We start from the raw sequence: 20,593 nt of genomic DNA, 5'->3' as shown, positions 1-20,593 counted from the left end.
AGTATTTTGCTAAGGTTTTGCATCAATGTTCTTCAAGCATATTGGCCTGTAGTTTTCTTTCTTTGTTGTGTTCTTAATTGGTTTTGGTATCAGAGTAATTCTGGATTCATAGAATGAATTTGGAAGTATTCCTTCCCGTTTTTTTTTTTTTGAAAAGTTTGAGTAGAATGGGTATCATTTCTTGAGACGTTTTATGTAACTCAGCAATGAAGTTATGATGTCCTGGGCTGTTTTTATGGAAGATGTTTTATTATGGTTTTAATATCACTACTCTTACTAGTTATTGGTTTGTTCAGGATTTCTATTTGTATATGTTGTTTCTAAATTGTACGTGTCTAGGAATTTATTCATTTTCTCTAAGTTTTCCAATTAGTTGGTGTATGGTTGTTCATAATGGTCTCTAATGATTCTCGGTATTTCCATGGTCTTTGCCTTATGTGTTCTTTTTTATTTTTGGTTTTATTTCTTACGGTCTTTTTTTTTAATCTGGCAAAAGTTTGATTGATTTTATCTTATTATTGTTATTATTATTATTATTTTTGAGACAGAATCTTGCTCTGTTACCTAGGCTGGAGTAGTGAAAAGGCATGATCTTGGCTCATGGTAACCTGCATCTCCAGGGCTCAAGTGATCCTTCTGCCTCAAACATCCAAGTAACTGGGACTACAGGTGTGCACCACCATACCTGGCAAATTTTTGTGTCTTTTGTAGAGACAAGGTTTCACTATATTGTTCAGGCTGATCTTGAACTCCTGAGCTCAAGTGATCCTCTCACTTTGGCCTCCAAAGTGCTGAGATTACAGGCATGAGCCACAATGGTCAGCCTTTATCTTTTCAAAAAGCAAACTTTATTTTTGTTGAGATTTTATATTATTTTAGTCTCAATTTTATTTATATCTGCTCTGATCTTTATTATTTCTTTCCCTCTAACTTTGGTTTGGTTTGTTCTTGTTTTACTAGTACCTTGAGGTGAAATGTTAGGTTGTTAATTTGAAGTATTTCTACTTGTTTGAGATAGGCATTTACTGCTATAAACTTCACTCTTAGTACTACTTTGTAATTTTATAAATTCACATTTTGATATGTTTTATTTCTACTTTCATTTGTTTCAACAAAGTTTAAATTTCCTTCTTAATATCTTCCTTGATCCATTGATTGTTCAGGAGCATGTTAATTTCTATGTGTTTGTGTAGTTTCTAAGGTTCCTCTTGTTACTGATTTCCAGTTTCATTTCATTGTGGTCAGAAAATATATTTTATATAAGTTTTACTTTTCTGAAAAGTAGTAATCAAGGCTTGAAGTGTGAAACAAGTGTCAAGATTTGTTTTGTGGCTTTAAATAAATTTATTTTAAAGAATGTTCATGTGATCATAAGACAAATGTGTATTCTGCCACAGTTGGATAAAATGCTCTGTAAATGTCAGGCCTAGCATTGTCTAGCATGTAGTTTAACCCTGACGTTTCTTACAGATTTCTGTCTGGATTATCTGTCCATCAGTAAGAGTAGGGTTTTGAAGTCCCTAACTATTGTGTTGCAGTCTGTCACTCCCTTTGGATATGTTAATATTTGCCTCATATATTTGAGAGCTCTGGAGCTGAGTGCAGAGATGTTTATTATTGTTATATCCTCTTGCTGAATTGAGCCCTTTATCATTATATAGCGACTTTCTTTATATAGTTTTACAATCTTAGGATTGTAGTCTATTTAACTGATAAAAATACAGCTACGCCTGTTCTCTGGTTTTAGGTTGCATTAAATAGCTGTCTCCACCCCTTCACTTTCAGTCTATGTGTCTTTAGAGGTGAGGCAGCATATACTTGGGTCTCGTTTCTTTTTCCGTTTAGCCATTCTATGTGTTTTACTTGGAGAACTGAGTTCATTTACATTCAATATTAATATTGATAAGTACAGAATTACTACTATCATTTTGTTACTTGCTTTCTGGTTGTTTAGTAACTCCTCTTTCTTCATTTCTTCCTTTGTGTTTAAGTGGTATTCTCTGGGAGTATGATTTAATTCATTGTTTTTTTAGTGTATTTATTATAAGGTCTTGTTTTATGGTTATCATGATGCTTATAAAACTATGTTATAGATATAACAGATTATTTTAAACTGGTGACAACTGTATTAGTCCATTCTCATGCTGCTAATAAAGACATACCTGAGACTGGGTAATTTATAAAGAACAAGAGGTTTAATGGACTCACAGTTCCACATAGCTGGGGAGGCCTCACAACCATGGTGGAAGGCAAAAGAGGAGCAAAGGTACGTCTTAAATGGCAGCAGGCAGAGAGTGTGTACAAGCGAACCGTCCTTTATAAAATGCTTATAAAATGAGATCTTGTGAGACTTATTCACTATCATGAGAACAATATGGGAAAAACCTGCCTCAATGATTCAATTACCTCCCACTGGGTCCCTTCCATGCTGCATGGGGATTATGGGAGCTACAATTCAAGATGAGAATTAGGTGAGGATTCAAAGCCTAACCATATTATTCCACACCTGGCCCCTCCCAAATTTCATGTCCTCACAATTCAAAACACGATATATCCTTCCAACAGTCCCCCAAAGTCTTAACTCATCCCAGCATTAACTCAAAAGTCCAAATCCAAAGTCTCATCTGAGACAAGGCCAGTCCCTTCCACCTATGAGCCTGTAAAGTCAAAAGCAAGTTAGTTTCTTCCTAAACAGACTGGGGTACAAGCATTGGGTAAATATACCCATTCCAAATGGGAGAAATTGGTCAAAACAAAGGGGCCACAGGCCCCATGCAAATCCAAAACCCAGCAGGGCAATCATTAAACCTTAAACCTCCAAAATGATCTCCTTTGACTCCTTGTCTCATATCCAGATCACGCTGATGCAAAGGTAGGCTCCTGTGGTCTTGGGCAGCTCTTCCCCTGTGGTTTTGCAGGGTACAGCCCCTTCCTGGCTGTTTTCAAGGGCTATCATTGAGTGTCTGTGGCTTTTCAGGTGCATAGTGCAAGCTGTCAGTGGATCTACCATTCTGGAGTCTGGAGGATGGTAGTCCTCTTCTCACAGCTCCACTAGGCAGTGCCCTGGTGGGGACTCTGTGTGTGGGCTCCCACCCCTCAGTTTCCTTCAGCACTGCCCTAGCAGAGGTTCTCCATGAGGACTTTGCCCCTGCAGCACCCCCCTGCCTGGATATCCAGGCATTTCCATACATCCTCTAAAATCTAAGTGGAGGTTCCCAAACCTAAATTCTTGACTTCTGTGTACCCGCAGGCCCAACACCAGGTGTAAGCCACCAAGACTTGGGGCTTGTACCCTCTGAAGCAATGGCCTGAAATGTATGTTGGCCTCTTTTAGTCACAGCTGAAGTGACTGGGACACAGGGCACCAAGTCCCAAGGCTACACACAGAAGAGGAGCCCTGAACTCGGCCCAGGAAACCATTTGTCCCTTCTAGGCCTCCGGAATTGTGATGGGTGGAGTGGCCTTGAAGAACTCTTACATTCCCTGGAGACATTTTCCCCAATGTCTTGATGTTTAACATTTGGTTCCTCATTACTTATGCAAATTTCTGCAGCTGGCTTGAATTTCTCCCCAGAAGGTAGAGTTTTCTTTTCTATTGCATCGTGCAAATTTTCCAAACTTTTATGCTCTGCTTCCTCTTTAACACTTTAACACTTAGAAATGTGTTTTGCTAGATACCCTATATCATCTCTCTCAAGTTCAAAGTTCCACAGATCTCTAGGTCAGGGGTTAAATGCCACCAGTCTCTTTGCATAGCAAGAGTGACCTTTAGTTCTTATACTAGATTTATGAGTGGATTGCATATTATAATTACAGTGTCAGCCTATTTTGAATTTCTTTGCATACTTACTTTTACCAGTGGGTTTAATACCTTCAAATCTTTTCATTTTGGACATTAGCATTTTGTCTTTGAGAGTGAAGAATTACCTTAAGCATTTCTTGTAAAATGAGTCTGGTGGTGATGTATTCCCTCAGCTTTTGTTTGTCTGAAAAGATTTTATTTCTCTTCAATCTTTGAAGTGTTATTTTGTAGGGTCCAAAAGTCTCATTTGGGCGGGGTTTGATTTTGCTTCCAGCACTTTGAATATTTCATCCCACTCCTGCCTGGCCTGTATGGTTGTTATTGAGAAGCCTGTTGTCAGATGAATTAGATGTTCTTTATATGTTGTTTGCTTCTTTCCTCTTACTGCTTTTAAGATCCTCTCTTTGTTCTTGATCTTTGAGAGCTCGATTATGATATGCCTTAGATTAGTCTCATTTGGGTTTAATCTATTTGGTGATCTATGGCCTTCCTGTAGGTTTATAACTTTCTTAAGTTTCAAAAAATTTTCTATTATTATTTCTTTAAACAAGCTTTCTCCCCTTTGCTCTTACTCTAATCCCACTTGAACAACAATAATTCTTAGATTTGCTCTTTTGAGGTAGTTGTCTATATCTTGTAGGCATTCCTCATTCCTTTCCACAGTTTTCTTTTTTTCCCTCTGACTGTGTATTTTCCAATAGCTTGTCTTTGAGTTCACTGATTGTTTGCTTGATCCAGTCTGCTTTTGATATCTTCTGAGAAATTTTCTGTATAGCAAATGTATTTCTTATTTCCAGCATTTTGACTATTTTATTTAAACCTCTTTGTTAAATTTCTCTGATAGATTTCTGAGTTGCTTTTCTGTGTAATTTTAGAGATCACTGAGTTTTCTTAAAGTTTCTATTTTGAATTCTTGACGAGAGAGCTTGCCTGTCACCATCTCATTATAGTCTGTCACTGGTTTCTTGCTTTGTCCACTTTGAGAGATCACAGTTCTCTGTTTGTTATTGTTTATTGTGGATATATGTCTATGCCTTCACATGCAGGGATATGCTATTTATTCTATGCAGGTATAAGTTATTTATTCTAGTGTTCTCTATCTTGTTTTCTTTTTTATTAGTTAAGAGATTTCTTTGCAACATACCATTGCAAGGTACCATTGAGTATCTTTTTTTGCTAAGTCACTACCTCCTTTTCAGCACTAGATGGCATTTTAAATTCAGGTTTGCCTCTACTCCAGTAAATTTCAAAGTGCTGTTCATCCTGAATTGGGGAGGTCCCAAAGGGAATATCCTGGCAGTGTGGAAAGGCTAATGAGGGGTTTATGTTCAGGGAACTTGTGGAACATAGTGCCTATAGCATGGTGCTACTAACGGCTACTCTGATTTGGTGGTTTCTTTGGCTGAGATATAGAGCAGAGTTTTCCAGTTTGGAGACGGTAGTCCCATCTCCCCTTTGTCTCTGGCTGTCATCAGGAATTTTATCCTTTTAGGCACTTGCAAGGCTTTCTGTCAGTAGGACAGGCCTTTTGCCAGCGAATTCAACATGGTAGGTAAACTGGTTGTCCATCTCTATCTCATTTTTTTTTTTAGTATAGTAACTGTGAGTCAGGGGAAATTTTCTGCACTCTTGGGGCCTAGCAGATTGGGGAAGGGTGTTGTGGATCCAAAGTTTGATTCTGTTACAGTCTACATGATTTTTTTAACCTTTCTGTGGCTCCAAAACTGTCTCATTTTCATATTTGAGTTCTGGAATATTGCTGGTGATAATCTCAGCACTATATATTTGTTCTTGGTTTTCTGTGGGTGGAGGAGTGAAGTCAACTCACTTCTACTCTGCCATTTGGTTCTCATTTCTTTAACTTTCAAAATATTTTGACATTTAGGTGGTGTATTTTATGTAGATGTAGACTACAGAACTATGTTCAAACTAGGACATTTGTTTTACAGTATACTAATATATTCACTTATTTAGGTTACATTTTCAATCAATTTTCATGTTAAAATACAGTTTAATGTAAACAGGCAGAACCCAGGAGTTGGTGGACACAATGCATATTAAAATATTTAGACTCTTCCTTACATGCCCAAATATCTGATTTACAAATTTATGTAAAACCTTTCTGATTTAGATTCAATGCAATTTTCATTTTAATGAAAGAGACTGGGAAGTCTTTTTTTGTTTTGTTTTATCACTACTTAATACAGCAGAAATAGGCAGCTATATATTGCTATAAANCCCAGCATTAACTCAAAAGTCCAAATCCAAAGTCTCATCTGAGACAAGGCCAGTCCCTTCCACCTATGAGCCTGTAAAGTCAAAAGCAAGTTAGTTTCTTCCTAAACAGACTGGGGGTACAAGCATTGGGTAAATATACCCATTCCAAATGGGAGAAATTGGTCAAAACAAAGGGGCCACAGGCCCCATGCAAATCCAAAACCCAGCAGGGCAATCATTAAACCTTAAACCTCCAAAATGATCTCCTTTGACTCCTTGTCTCATATCCAGATCACGCTGATGCAAAGGTAGGCTCCTGTGGTCTTGGGCAGCTCTTCCCCTGTGGTTTTGCAGGGTACAGCCCCCTTCCTGGCTGTTTTCAAGGGCTATCATTGAGTGTCTGTGGCTTTTTCAGGTGCATAGTGCAAGCTGTCAGTGGATCTACCATTCTGGAGTCTGGAGGATGGTAGTCCTCTTCTCACAGCTCCACTAGGCAGTGCCCTGGTGGGGACTCTGTGTGTGGGCTCCCACCCCTCAGTTTCCTTCAGCACTGCCCTAGCAGAGGTTCTCCATGAGGACTTTGCCCCTGCAGCACCCCCCTGCCTGGATATCCAGGCATTTCCATACATCCTCTAAAATCTAAGTGGAGGTTCCCAAACCTAAATTCTTGACTTCTGTGTACCCGCAGGCCCAACACCAGGTGTAAGCCACCAAGACTTGGGGCTTGTACCCTCTGAAGCAATGGCCTGAAATGTATGTTGGCCTCTTTTAGTCACAGCTGAAGTGACTGGGACACAGGGCACCAAGTCCCAAGGCTACACACAGAAGAGGAGCCCTGAACTCGGCCCAGGAAACCATTTGTCCCTTCTAGGCCTCCGGAATTGTGATGGGTGGAGTGGCCTTGAAGAACTCTTACATTCCCTGGAGACATTTTCCCCAATGTCTTGATGTTTAACATTTGGTTCCTCATTACTTATGCAAATTTCTGCAGCTGGCTTGAATTTCTCCCCAGAAGGTAGAGTTTTCTTTTCTATTGCATCGTGCAAATTTTCCAAACTTTTATGCTCTGCTTCCTCTTTAACACTTTAACACTTAGAAATGTGTTTTGCTAGATACCCTATATCATCTCTCTCAAGTTCAAAGTTCCACAGATCTCTAGGTCAGGGGTTAAATGCCACCAGTCTCTTTGCATAGCAAGAGTGACCTTTAGTTCTTATACTAGATTTATGAGTGGATTGCATATTATAATTACAGTGTCAGCCTATTTTGAATTTCTTTGCATACTTACTTTTACCAGTGGGTTTAATACCTTCAAATCTTTTCATTTTTGGACATTAGCATTTTTGTCTTTGAGAGTGAAGAATTACCTTAAGCATTTCTTGTAAAATGAGTCTGGTGGTGATGTATTCCCTCAGCTTTTGTTTGTCTGAAAAAGATTTTATTTCTCTTCAATCTTTGAAGTGTTATTTTGTAGGGTCCAAAAGTCTCATTTGGGCGGGGTTTGATTTTGCTTCCAGCACTTTGAATATTTCATCCCACTCCTGCCTGGCCTGTATGGTTGTTATTGAGAAGCCTGTTGTCAGATGAATTAGATGTTCTTTATATGTTGTTTGCTTCTTTCCTCTTACTGCTTTTAAGATCCTCTCTTTGTTCTTGATCTTTGAGAGCTCGATTATGATATGCCTTAGATTAGTCTCATTTGGGTTTAATCTATTTGGTGATCTATGGCCTTCCTGTAGGTTTATAACTTTCTTAAGTTTCAAAAAATTTTCTATTATTATTTCTTTAAACAAGCTTTCTCCCCTTTGCTCTTACTCTAATCCCACTTGAACAACAATAATTCTTAGATTTGCTCTTTTGAGGTAGTTGTCTATATCTTGTAGGCATTCCTCATTCCTTTCCACAGTTTTCTTTTTTTCCCTCTGACTGTGTATTTTCCAATAGCTTGTCTTTGAGTTCACTGATTGTTTGCTTGATCCAGTCTGCTTTTGATATCTTCTGAGAAATTTTTCTGTATAGCAAATGTATTTCTTATTTCCAGCATTTTTGACTATTTTATTTAAACCTCTTTGTTAAATTTCTCTGATAGATTTCTGAGTTGCTTTTCTGTGTAATTTTAGAGATCACTGAGTTTTCTTAAAGTTTCTATTTTGAATTCTTGACGAGAGAGCTTGCCTGTCACCATCTCATTATAGTCTGTCACTGGTTTCTTGCTTTGTCCACTTTGAGAGATCACAGTTCTCTGTTTGTTATTGTTTATTGTGGATATATGTCTATGCCTTCACATGCAGGGATATGCTATTTATTCTATGCAGGTATAAGTTATTTATTCTAGTGTTCTCTATCTTGTTTTTCTTTTTTATTAGTTAAGAGATTTCTTTGCAACATACCATTGCAAGGTACCATTGAGTATCTTTTTTTGCTAAGTCACTACCTCCTTTTCAGCACTAGATGGCATTTTAAATTCAGGTTTGCCTCTACTCCAGTAAATTTCAAAGTGCTGTTCATCCTGAATTGGGGAGGTCCCAAAGGGAATATCCTGGCAGTGTGGAAAGGCTAATGAGGGGTTTATGTTCAGGGAACTTGTGGAACATAGTGCCTATAGCATGGTGCTACTAACGGCTACTCTGATTTGGTGGTTTCTTTGGCTGAGATATAGAGCAGAGTTTTCCAGTTTGGAGACGGTAGTCCCATCTCCCCTTTGTCTCTGGCTGTCATCAGGAATTTTTATCCTTTTAGGCACTTGCAAGGCTTTCTGTCAGTAGGACAGGCCTTTTGCCAGCGAATTCAACATGGTAGGTAAACTGGTTGTCCATCTCTATCTCATTTTTTTTTTTAGTATAGTAACTGTGAGTCAGGGGGAAATTTTCTGCACTCTTGGGGCCTAGCAGATTGGGGGAAGGGTGTTGTGGATCCAAAGTTTGATTCTGTTACAGTCTACATGATTTTTTTAACCTTTCTGTGGCTCCAAAAACTGTCTCATTTTCATATTTGAGTTCTGGAATATTGCTGGTGATAATCTCAGCACTATATATTTGTTCTTGGTTTTCTGTGGGTGGAGGAGTGAAGTCAACTCACTTCTACTCTGCCATTTGGTTCTCATTTCTTTAACTTTCAAAAATATTTTTGACATTTAGGTGGTGTATTTTATGTAGATGTAGACTACAGAACTATGTTCAAACTAGGACATTTGTTTTACAGTATACTAATATATTCACTTATTTAGGTTACATTTTTCAATCAATTTTCATGTTAAAAATACAGTTTAATGTAAACAGGCAGAACCCAGGAGTTGGTGGACACAATGCATATTAAAATATTTAGACTCTTCCTTACATGCCCAAATATCTGATTTACAAATTTATGTAAAACCTTTCTGATTTAGATTCAATGCAATTTTCATTTTAATGAAAGAGACTGGGAAGTCTTTTTTTGTTTTGTTTTATCACTACTTAATACAGCAGAAATAGGCAGCTATATATTGCTATAAAATGTTTTATCCAGTTTGGTATTATAAGAATTAATGATTCCTATAATAATAAAATTCTTCTGAAAATAGTATTTATATCTCATGTGTAAACATTTTTGCTTAACTCTCCTTTATTTGATGAAAATTTCTTCGTCTTCTAAATACTCTTGACCTACAGATGCCAAATAAGTCTTCTGTTATCAGATATTGGAGTTGTAATTCTTTTTTCTTCATTCATTTCTCTTTTTTCTTAGTTTTAAGTAAGTTTTAAATAATCTGTGCTTTTAAACCAAGAATCTAGAAGAACATATCTGAGAATCAACAATCCCAATATTTATTTTTAATAAAGATATTTACCCATATTGTCTCAAATTGCCTTTTAAAAGTTACATGAAACAAAATCTAGTTACCTCATGGTAAGTTATAATGTTAATTAGTGTTTCTAGTTCTTATTATGTTGTTGTGTATTGGAACCTGTTTCCTGCTGTAGACCATCAAAGAAAAATTTGGAGGACAGAGTTAAACAAAGACTTTACTGAAGATTATTCCAATAGGGGAGAATATCAAGAAGGAAGTTTATCATATGTGATTAGGCCATCTGTATTTGCTAACTGGTGCTCATGGAATTTAGGTTCTTACCTTCCTATAGAGACTGAAAGATAGGGGTTCTTATTTCTCTTAGTGATTACATTTTAAAAGGATGCTTTTTCAGCTCCTTGAGAAATGCGTTTGTGGTTTGTAATATCGGCAAGAAGCTGTGAGAAAACTTATATCTCAAAGGGGCAAATAAAGTATTTATGATGTTTTCTGTATAAAATGCTCTAAGAAAAAAGAGTTTGGGGATCCACAGTCAGGAAGAAACCTGACTAATGTTCTGCCAAGCTGTTGTGGGAAGTTAAAGTCATGTTGGTTAAAACTCACTTGGAAAAAAAAAAAATTACTCTCCACCCCACTCTTCCCACCTTTCAAAATTATTAGAGGGCTCAGAGTCAGATCTTACTTGATTTAGAGAAAAAGAACACTTGATATTCAGGGAGCAATTTATAGTAGTAGACATAAAATAGTAAGAAAAAATAGGGGAAAAAACCCTTAGCACTTTTCTGGGTTTAAAAAAGAGTATCCCTTAAGAATGCTGTATATTCAATGATGCTTATTGACAAATATTTTATATTTCCTATCTCAGAGTCATATATAATATTTTAAAATGTTATATGTATTATATACAACATAATGTGTATAATATTGTGAAACATTTTGTGAAATGTTCAACTTGTTTTCCACATTGATATATATTCTCAAGTTTCATTCATAATGGAAATATGTAATACCACTTTTTCTATTTTTTAAATTATTTTAATTGCTTTGTCAAAATTTATCTTATTGGCCTTTTCAGAGAAATGTCTTGGATGTGTTCATTAATTCTACCAATATTTCGTTGTCGTTAATTTTGGGTTCGTAATTTTATTAATTCTTTATTCTGTTTTGTTAAGAGTTATGTACACATTTTATAATTTTAAGGTAAATGTGTAATTACTATAATTTTTGATGTTTAATTCAAAGGCATTTAAAACTCTAAAATTTTCTTTTTGGCTGCATCCCACAGATATTTTTCTCCATTGCCTTCGTTTTCTGGATATTTTTTGTTATTCTTGAATTTCTTATTTAAGAGTTAAGAGCTTTATCTGTTTTCCTTTTTACATTTCTCTTTTTTATCTTTTTTTTTTTCCTTTTTGTGGAGAATGGAGTCTTTCTATATTGCCTTGGCAGGTCTCGAACTCCTGGGCTCAAGCTATCCTCCCACTTCTGCCTCCCTAAGACCTGTGATTACAGGTATGAACCACCATGCCCAGCATCCTTTTTACATTTCTAAGTAATATTTTGTTTTGGTAAAATATATATAGCATAAAGTTTACCTTATAAGCCATTTTAAGGGTACAGTTTTGTGGTATTAAGTACATTCACATTATTGTGCAGCTGTGATCATCATCCATCTCCAGAATGCTTTCATTTTTCTCATTTGAAATACTGAAATACTGTATCTATTAAACATTAACTCCCCATTCTCCACACCCCTCAATCCCTGGCAATCACACCACTCTACTTTCTGATTCTATAAATATTCTAGGTACCTCATGTAAGTGAATCACACAATATTTGTCCTTTCATGACTGATTTATTTCATTTAGCATAATGCCTTCAAAGTTCATGCATGTTGTAGCATGTGTCAGAATCTTTCTCTTTTTAAGGGCTGAATAATATTCCATTTTGCGTTTATACCACTTTTTGTTTATCCATTTATCTGTTGATGGACACTTGGATTGCTTCTATCTTTTGGCTATTATGAGTAATGCTGCCATGAGCAAAAATGTGTAATAATCTATTCAAGACCCTGCTTTCAGTTATTTTGAGTATATAACCAGAAATAGTGTGCTGGATCATATGATAATTCTAAGTTTATATTTTTTTGAAGAATTACCATAACATCTTCTACAGTGGCTGGAATGTTTTATATTCTTACCAGAAATGTATAAAGGTTCCAATTTCTTTATATCCTCACCAACAATTGTTATTTTCTGTGTGTGTGTGTCTGTGTGTGTTTTTGTAATAGCCATTCTAATGAATGTAAAGTGGTATCTCATTGTGGTTTTCGTTTAAATTTCCCTAAAATTAGTAGTGTTAAACTTTTTGTGTGTGTTTTTTGGCCACTTGCATATATTGTCTGGAGATATAAATTTGGATATCTTCTTTGGAAAAATGTCTATCCAAGTATTTTCTTCATTTTTTAATCAAGTTGTTTGGTTTTTTGTTGTTGTTGTTGCTGTTGAGTTGTAGAAGTTCTTCATATATTCTAGGTATAAATTTCTTATCGATATATGATTTGCCAGTATTTTATCTTATTAGGTGGGTTGCCTCTTTATTCTGTCGATAATGTTTTTGATGCCCAAAAGTTTTAAATTCGATGAAATCCAACTTATCTATTTTCTTTTGTTGCCTGTGCTTTTTCAGATCCAAGAAATCCGCTAAACCCACTGTCATGAAGTTTTTTTCTCCTATATGTTCTTCTAAGAGTTTTGTAATTTTAGTTATCAGTGTTTAGGCCTTTGATCCATTTTGAGTTAATTTTATCAATTTTGAGTTTTTTTTAAATAGTATAAGGGTTCAACAGTATTTTTGCAGGTAGATACCCAGTTTCCCCAATAACATTTGTTGAAAAGACTCTCCTTTCCCCACTGAATGGTCTTGGAATCCTTGTTAAAAATCATTTTACAGTATATACAAGGATTTCTTTCTGAGCTCCATTTTATTGTGTTGGTTGTTTTGTCTATCTTTGTGTCAGGACTGTACTGTTTTTGTGTTTTCCTGGGAGAACCATAACCTGGAGCTTCCTAATCTGCATTGTGCTGACAGCAGTCCTCCCAAATTCAGTTTGCAAATTGTGTTATTTATCTTTACTTAGATCACTGAAGTTATAGATGAGACATCTACTTTTTCTGGTTTTTGAAATGTTTTGAAGTTATGTTGTGGAAACTTGAAATGAAGATATCATTTCTGCTTCTTGTGAATATAATAAAGACAGATGTATAACAAAGTCATGGAAAAATAGCACATTTAAAAAATTTTCTATTTAGTTAAAATGAAAGAGATAAGTTTCAAAATAATATTATTTCTTGCCTTGATCATACTGAAGACATCATTTTTTCAGCTTCTCTTAAGAAAATAATATTATTCTAATTTAATATTTAAAATAGTATTGTCTGCATTGAAAGATCTTTGCTTTTGCTTTTTCAAATGCTTTAAAATGTTCAAACAACTAAATGAGTTATTAAACAATGTGAATATTAATATAGTTTTAAAAAGTACATCAACTGATAGATTCAATAATAAATAAACTAAATTTTTCTTAAAGATACCTGTTATTTAAAGCATATGAAAAGTCTTAATTAAACTTAGAGAATTAAGTTCAATAATTCACTTGAGCATTTTGATTGCAGTTCACTTTTTAATAATGTGATTTCTGAAGTTTATTTTGTAAAACTCAAAACAAAACAAAGTTTTTGAAAACATATATTTTTTACATTTATAAATTATGTTATTATAGTACTTTATGTACCTATTTAGGTATACAGCTACATCTGTGTTTCTGTCACTTTTTATTTCTATATTTAACAGATTTTACTTTACCAGATAAAAGGTCACAATTACCTCGGAATGAGCGATACCAGGAAAAGACTACTTAAACTGCAACCACTTGAAATCAGAACCAAATTTCATAGGGTATTGAGAACTCATATTTTGATTAATACTTAAATTGAAAAACAAAAAGTTGAAAATTATACAGCAATTTGATTTAAAAAAATGAAATCTGTTCATCATAGGCCGTGTCACAAAGAACATAGTATCTTTGCACATGGAGGTGGAACTGTATTACAAAAAGTGAAAAAAAGAAGGAAAAAACCATCTTGAGTTTGAGATAGACTTAATTTTTTCGGCAATAGCACAATGTAACAGCCTCCCTGGGCATTGTCATTGGTAATAATATCAGAAAAAAGACAATATTTCAGGGCTTTGCCAATTTCTCCAAAGGCCTCCTTTAGTCCCTCAATTTTCAAATCATTCTCTTCTGTAGCATCTGTCATATTATATGACTGTTGAAATTGGTCTCATTCTAGAAGACTCTCTTAAGACACTGTCTTTTGGTCAGATTTCAGCAGATCTCCAGTAGTACTTTCATCCATTTCATGAATGACACATTTTTTTAAAGTTTGAAATTCACTTTAGAATAACTTTGATTTAACAAAGTTGATTTGATGACTAGGGACACGTGTATTAAGCAGGAAAGGATGTTACGGAAGAGACAAACTTTGTTCATTTTGAAACTTTGTCTCTTGACGTCTGACTTCAGCATGGTATTGAGTTACCGTTGCAGAGTTTTAAAGATTTGAATTTTCATAAAACATGACTCCACGTTTTTAAAATCAATGTTACTTGGAACATAAATGTTTATGACTCATTTTCATTGAGGATATAATTTTTTTCTGTTTAATGTGTTTAAAATTGAATTTTATTTTCTCTGATGTAAACACTGAACCACTGCAAGAAAGCAAGCAACATTTTTTCTTTTAATTTATCAAATATATTTTGCTAATTATTCTACATTTGCCATTTTGTTTCATAACTATAGGTAGGTTTCTTATAATCATCAACATTTATACATTAACTTGACATATTATAGTAGTGTTTTTCATTNAACATAAATGTTTATGACTCATTTTCATTGAGGATATAATTTTTTTCTGTTTAATGTGTTTAAAATTGAATTTTATTTTCTCTGATGTAAACACTGAACCACTGCAAGAAAGCAAGCAACATTTTTTCTTTTTAATTTATCAAATATATTTTTGCTAATTATTCTACATTTGCCATTTTTGTTTCATAACTATAGGTAGGTTTCTTATAATCATCAACATTTATACATTAACTTGACATATTATAGTAGTGTTTTTCATTTAAAAAGGAGGAAATAACTTAGATATTTTATTTATTACCATAACTCCTAGGTTTTATCTTAAATTTTATTTTATTTAATATTTTCTAATTCTGTACATTCTTTTTTTTCCTGTTTCCCACAATTTGTTTGCTCTAAAGTTTTCCTGTTTTTATAGGCATATTCTAACAGCATCCATGTATTAAGTAGAAAGCAGGAAGGTATTTGATACAAAATTGTTGGGATATCGAGAGAAACAAATTATCCTGGGCCTCCAGGAATTATTTCTTGAACATGAAAGAATCGATCCATCAAAGGAACTATTATCTTTTAAGTCACTTTGGAAATATTGAGCTTAAGAATATAGTGTTTGAGCTGATATCCAAGGTGTAGGAGTGGAAATCAGGAATTACGACTGACTTTACAGCTTACCACTGATGCTAACATCACCACCACAATTGTCTGAGAAACTGGGGAATGGACACTGGACTGCTGATGCAGGAAAGCTGTTTCTCTACACCCTTGATTGCCAACAGCTAAAACAGAAAAATGGGCCAGATATAATTTTAATTCACTTCTGCTTTCCACAGTTTCTGTACTTTTACTTGATTGGTGAGAATTTTACCCAAATCTCCAGCTGTGAAGGAATCTGGAAAATGCATTGCTTTCCTCTCTGGGATCTGTATAGAAAGTTATCATGGAAGACAGGTGGGATAGAAATGGAGTGGCCAGTCCACAGCATCTATTCCAAGAGGGTCATGTTTTATTTATAATTCTACTTGAAGTTGTCGTTATGATTTTCTGCTTCATAAAATCAGTCTTAAACTCTAATTTTATAATTGTGAGCATTAGGAGATAATTCTCAGTCTTTGCTTATACGTAACTTAGTGTTTTCTAACTATTACACTGTACTAAAATATTGCATGGTAAGATATACATATGTGTATATATACATAGATAAATGTATCATACATATTTTTTCAAAATAATTTCTTCAACTTCTGCTCATAAGTTGATAAGCAGATTCTTAGAGCCATCTTCCATGTCTCACTGACATTTTGAGAGGTGTTTTAATAAAAAGTTTTAAAAATGCATCTGAGACATTATGCAAGAATCCAAAATCATAGTTTATTGGCTCAGGATGTTTAACAGCTATAACAACACTTTCCTGTTCCAGCATATTATTCTTGTAACTTAAAGCTATTTCTCAATATATGATTTTTTGGTAGGATTTTATTGTAAATTGTCAAAATCTGGAAAGTGAATTTTTCTAAAGTTGCTTAAGGCAGAACAATATAGCACGTATGCAGTTTTCTTCAAAATCATCATGATCTGGAATTATCCTTTGCAATGTATTTTATTTCAGTGAATATGCTCCATAAGCATTCCGATTGCCTGATAGTTAAATCAATTTGGTAAATGTTAATTGTATACTTAATGTATTCCAGGCATTATAATAGGTCCTGGGGCTTCAACAATGAATGCCCCATTCCACCTCTAACATAATGGTCTGTTATAATCTAATATAAATTGATAAGCACTATGCCAAAAACATAAAGGAAGTATTATAGAAGAATCATTAATTTTCCCTGTTGGCTAAGAATCAGAGCAGATTTCACAGAGAGAAAATGGTTTGCCATATCTCTCAATTTCCTAGTTAAAACAAAAGGTAAACCCAGGACAGAGCTGTCATTTTAATTAAAACAATTAAAACAAATGCGAAGCATTTTACACCTGTGATTTTTGTTTGTGTTAAGACCTACAGAAAAATGAAGGTAAAGATAATAGTGATGATGAATGATGGTGATGATGATGATGATGAATATTACTGGTTGCATAACCAGCAGCTGTTTTACCATTTTCTTTTCCCTGCTAACATCCTAATTTTCCTTTTGGTGTCTACCCTCTTGATTTGTAGCAACCATGTGATTTGGAACGTTGGTTCCAGATCTAATTAGTTTAAGTCAACTAACAAAATCACATCTCCCAGTTAGTGATTGGTTTAGGAATCCAAGTGTATGCTAAGTAGATTTGGGAACTCCTTGTCAACAGAGATTGATTCTGGAAAGGACACAAAACCAGATTTGGATCATTGAAATGTAAGGGGAATTTTGGAAAAAGGATTCTGAGAAACTTTTTTCTTATTCTTAAGGGGAAATCTTAGGAGAGCTCTCTCCTGCTGGCCACTGGGAAATATACTACGACAACTATAGATACCTGATTACCAGCCTGTAGATGAAGCTAGTACATAGAGATGTCATCTGCTCTCTCTCCTCCCCAAGAATCACAGGGAAAATAAAGACAGAGTCATTAGATTAAGTAAATCCTAAAGTCCATCTTGTATATGTACTCACATATACAAGAGTTCTAAATGTTCTTATTGATTAAGCCAGTTTGATTTGACTTTTCCATTGCTTGTCATGAAAGACATTCTAATAATTTAATAATTAACTCCTGACAAAAACAGCTAACCCAAGGATTAAAATGATAAAAGGCAATAATATTTTAAAGAATGTGAACAAAATAATAATAGTAGAAAAGGTTAAAACCAGAGAACCTAAAATATTAGCTAAAATATGTAAAATTGAAAGTGTAAGTAGAAAATAATTAAATATTACAAATTAATTTGGTAAACAAAATCCTAAAATTGGCAAAAGTAGCAAACCTTATTTTTGAGAAAGCACCATGTTCCAGTGTATTAGTAAGGCTCTTTCAGTTGTAAGGGAAAAGTTGGCATGCACACTACTTTAGGAGTGTTGAAGACTTAATATATGTCAGGTTCTAACTGAGGTCCGAGGGGAGTTGATGGGTGAGTGGTGGTAGCTAGAAAAACACTCGAGGAATAGTAAACTGTTTTGACATGGCTTTACTCTCTTTCTCTCTGGTTGTGAGGGATCCTGGGCATGAGTTGTGTGCACAAACCATATATACAGCGTTATCAGGGTAATTATATCTTTGGCAGACAATAGTGGCTCTGAGCCAAGCACGAGCTCACCTGGGTGATTAACTAATGTGCCTCACATGGAGTGGTTACATAATGAGTGGAGTTGTGTGCCTGTGCTCCAAACTTGCTGAGTCAAGTAGGACTGGGTATCTGCCTTGGCCGATTCTTGACTGTAGCACATCCATTTTCCTTACAATATAAGAGATGCTTCCAGCTAAGGGTACATAACAGACATATCTATGCAGTTTTTAGAAACAACACGTTTCTAGTTTCAGCCCTGGTGATTCTGATAAGGCAGGCATTAGTGAAGTCTTGGAATGCAGTGTTATGGACTGTTCAAAACAACGCAAGTTCAGATATAAATGCCTGTGATAAAGACAACTCCTGTAAAATATAGGTGATTCTGTATTTGTGTCTCTCCATATGTGTCTTCCTGGGGTATCTTTTCATGTATGATTCAATATTTGTGTTGCCTCTGCCTTTTATGTGTTTCTGTGTGCATATCTCTATCTCTCCATGAGTCTTTCTGTGTGCCTGTGTATATGTCTGTATGTGGATGTGTCTCTGTGAGTCTTCTTTGTTGCTTTTTTTTTTTTGTCTTTCATTTCCCTCCGCATATCTTTGTACCTCTGTGTTACCCTATGTCTATTGTCTCTGTGTTTCCCTCTGGATGTGTAGTATATCTTTCTATGGTTGTGTCTTTCCCTGACTTTATGTGTTTGTGTTTGTGAGTCTGTATCTGTGTGTGTTTTACTCTTTGTCCCTCTGTATCTCTACATGTAGTCTTCTCTCGGTGTTCATTTATCTTTTTCTGTCTATGTGAGCCGCTCTTTGTGTGTCTTATTCTTTGTATTTTATTTGCCTGACATAGTTAATTGAGAAAAGAAATAAACTCAGTCAAAGAAACCTTATGTTCTTTCCCGCTCTGTACCTAAAACAGAAAAGAAAAAATAAAAGGCAAAACCAAATTCTAGGAATTTAAGTGACTGATGTTCCTTAAAGAGGGTCAATAAACCAATGAAAATTATTGTCTGTCCCTCAACCTTCATGTTTCCTTCAGAGCAATAAAACCACTGGACAACAATTAAGTCCTTCATCTCATGAGGCAAACATGTGTCTTTGAGTGCCTTGCAATGATCTCACAGCATAAGACACACCTGTTCAGACCTTGTCCCAAGCTCACGTAATACAAGACAGAAAACCACCAACACTGAGGGAAAATTTGTTATTCATTTCCATTATCCTAATCATAAATAATCCTACTTACATGCACATATCAGTACCTAGTCATGTCACTTCTAACTCCTTATTAGTTCTTGTAATCACAACGTTTCCTAGGGCATGGCCATCAAGCATAGAGCATAGCTACGCCACACATTCCTCAAAGGACACCTGCAGCTTTCTTCATCACAAAGCATTTTTGTGTGTTACAGGCATACCTCTGAGATATGGCAGGTTTGGTTCTAGACCCCTACAATAAAGCACATATTGCAATCAAGTGAGTCATATGCATGTTTTTTTTTTTTTTTTTGTTTCCCAGTGCATTTAAAAGTTATATTTACAATAAGCTATAGTCTATTCAATGTGAAATGGCGTATGTCTAAAAATCAATGTATGCACCTTGGTTAAAAATGCTTTATTGATAAAAAATGAGTATCTGAGCCTTCAGCCAGTCATGATTTTAGCTGGTGGGGGGTCTTGCCTCGACATTGATTGCTGCAGACTGATCAGGGTGGCAGTTGTTGAAAGTCAGAGTGGCTATTGCAATTTCTTAAAATAAGACAACAATGATGTTTGCCACAACAATTGACTTTTCTTTTTATGGGAGATTGCTCTGTAGCATGACATGCTGTTTGACAGTGTTTTGCCCACAGAACTTTTTGAATATTGGAGTAAATCCTCTCAAATCCTGCTGCTGCTTTATCAACTAAGTTTATGTAATATTCTAAATTCTTTGTTGTCATTTCAACAATGCTCACAATATTTACACAAGGAGAAGAGTTCATCTCAATAAACCACTTATCTTGCTCATCAGTACAAAGCAACTCTTCATCCATTAAAGTTTGATCATGAGATTGCAGCAATTCAGTCATATTAATTCAGGGTTCACTTTTAATTCTAGTTTTCTTGCTATTCACTGTGCCTGTATTTACATTCCCCACTGAAGTCTTGAACTCCTGAAAGTCATCCATTAGAGCTGAAATCAACTTATTTCAAACTCCTGTTAATGTTAGTATTTTGACCTCCTCCCATATATTATGAATGCTCTTAATGACATCTATAATGGCAAATCCTTTCCAGAAGTTTTCAATTTGCTTTGCCCATAGAGTCATCAGTGGAATCACTCTCTATGGTCTCTATAACTTACAACATGCATTTCTTAAATAGTAAGACTTAAAAGTTGACATTACTCCTTGGGGCTTCACAATGGATGTGCTAGCAGGCATGAAAACAACACTTATCTCCTTGTACATCTCCATGACCAGGTACCATTGTCAATGGTCAGTGATATTTTGGCCAATGATATGTTGAAAGGACTGTCTTTTTCCTGAGCACTAGGTCTCAACAGCAAGCTTAAAATATTCAGTAAATCTTGTCATAGTACATGTGCTGTCATTCAGGCTTTGTTGTTTCATTTATAAAGCAAAGACTGAATAGAGTTGGTGCAACTATTAA

Source organism: Rhinopithecus bieti, unplaced genomic scaffold (genome assembly GCF_001698545.2).
Source record: "Rhinopithecus bieti isolate Rb0 unplaced genomic scaffold, ASM169854v2 scaffold_6113, whole genome shotgun sequence".
In the NCBI taxonomy this organism is placed as follows: domain Eukaryota; kingdom Metazoa; phylum Chordata; class Mammalia; order Primates; family Cercopithecidae; genus Rhinopithecus; species Rhinopithecus bieti.
Note: the sequence above shows the minus strand (reverse complement) of the source record.